Source organism: Anser cygnoides, chromosome 2 (assembly GCF_040182565.1).
Source record: "Anser cygnoides isolate HZ-2024a breed goose chromosome 2, Taihu_goose_T2T_genome, whole genome shotgun sequence".
In the NCBI taxonomy this organism is placed as follows: domain Eukaryota; kingdom Metazoa; phylum Chordata; class Aves; order Anseriformes; family Anatidae; genus Anser; species Anser cygnoides.
Window position 1 is genome coordinate 161803766 of NC_089874.1, and position 1099 is coordinate 161804864.

The 1099-nt window shown below is 47.8% G+C and overlaps 1 non-coding gene across 1 annotated transcript; it reads left to right on the forward strand.

The window, feature by feature from the left end:
• The first annotated feature begins 379 nt into the window (after nt 1-379).
• Nucleotides 380-452, forward strand: TRNAF-GAA (transfer RNA phenylalanine (anticodon GAA)). The gene has a single exon. It is a non-coding gene; the product is annotated as a tRNA-Phe (tRNA).
• Nucleotides 453-1099: the final 647 nt, after the last annotated feature.

Consider the following 1099-nt stretch of genomic DNA (forward strand, 5'->3'; position numbering starts at 1 on the left):
AAGGGGGATAAATATTCCAAGGAGATTATTATTGGAATAAATAGCAGGATCCTAAGAGATGGGTGGAAAGTGAGGACAGGTGAGAAGGATCTGTCAGCATTCAGAGCTCCCACTTTCACAGCCGAAGCATGTGCCTTGGCTTCTCTCTTGTGCTGTCATGAAAGGGAGCCAAGTGCTGAAGCTGTTACTTGCCATTGTTTCATCTTCCTCCTCTTCTAGAGAGTACCAGAGGAGATCAGATGCCAGAAAGATGGGAGTGACCCACAGAGAATCTGAGAAAGTGATGTTTATACTTTGCTTAACAAGAAGTATGCTGAATGGTAAAGCTCTGAAAATAATTATGTTGCATCATATTGGTGACTATTGAGCCCAGGGCAGGGCTGAAGTAGCTCAGCTGGGAGAGCGTTAGACTGAAGATCTAAAGGTCCCTGGTTCGATCCCGGGCTTCAGCAGTGTTTTTTCAAGTAGTTTTGGGGTTTCCTCTTCTGGCTTGCCAGTACTAGACAAATTTGCCATGCAGATATTGGAGAGAGTCCAACAAAGGGATGGGAAGATGCTGAAGGGCCTGGAGAGCCTCTCCTATGAGGAGAGGCTGAGAGAGCTGGGGCTGCTCAGCCTGGAGAGGGGGGGCTCAAGCTCCATGTCTAAAAATGCCTGCAGGGAGATGCGGAGAGGATGGAGCCAGGGTCTTGCCAGTGGTACCCAGCGCCAGGACAAGAGGTAATGACACACACTGGAGGACAGGAGGTTTTATCTACATATCAGGCAGCACTTCTGTGCTGTGTGGGTGATGGAGCACTGGCACAGGTACACAGAGAGGTTGTGGAGTCTCCTCCTTGGAGATTTTCAAAAACCACTTGGACACAGACCTGGGTAACATGCTGTAGGTGTCCCTGCTTGAGCTGGGGGTTGTAGCAGATGACTTCAACCAGTCCATGACTCTGAAACAAGACAGAACTTGGGACCCAAAGACATGACTTTAAAAGAAACCCAATTTTTCACCTGAAATATGGGTTCAGCTGTTTACTCTTGTCCAAAATAGAATTTTTGCCATGTCTGCCTTGCAAGTTGGTCTGGCTTGTAGTAAACGTACATCCAT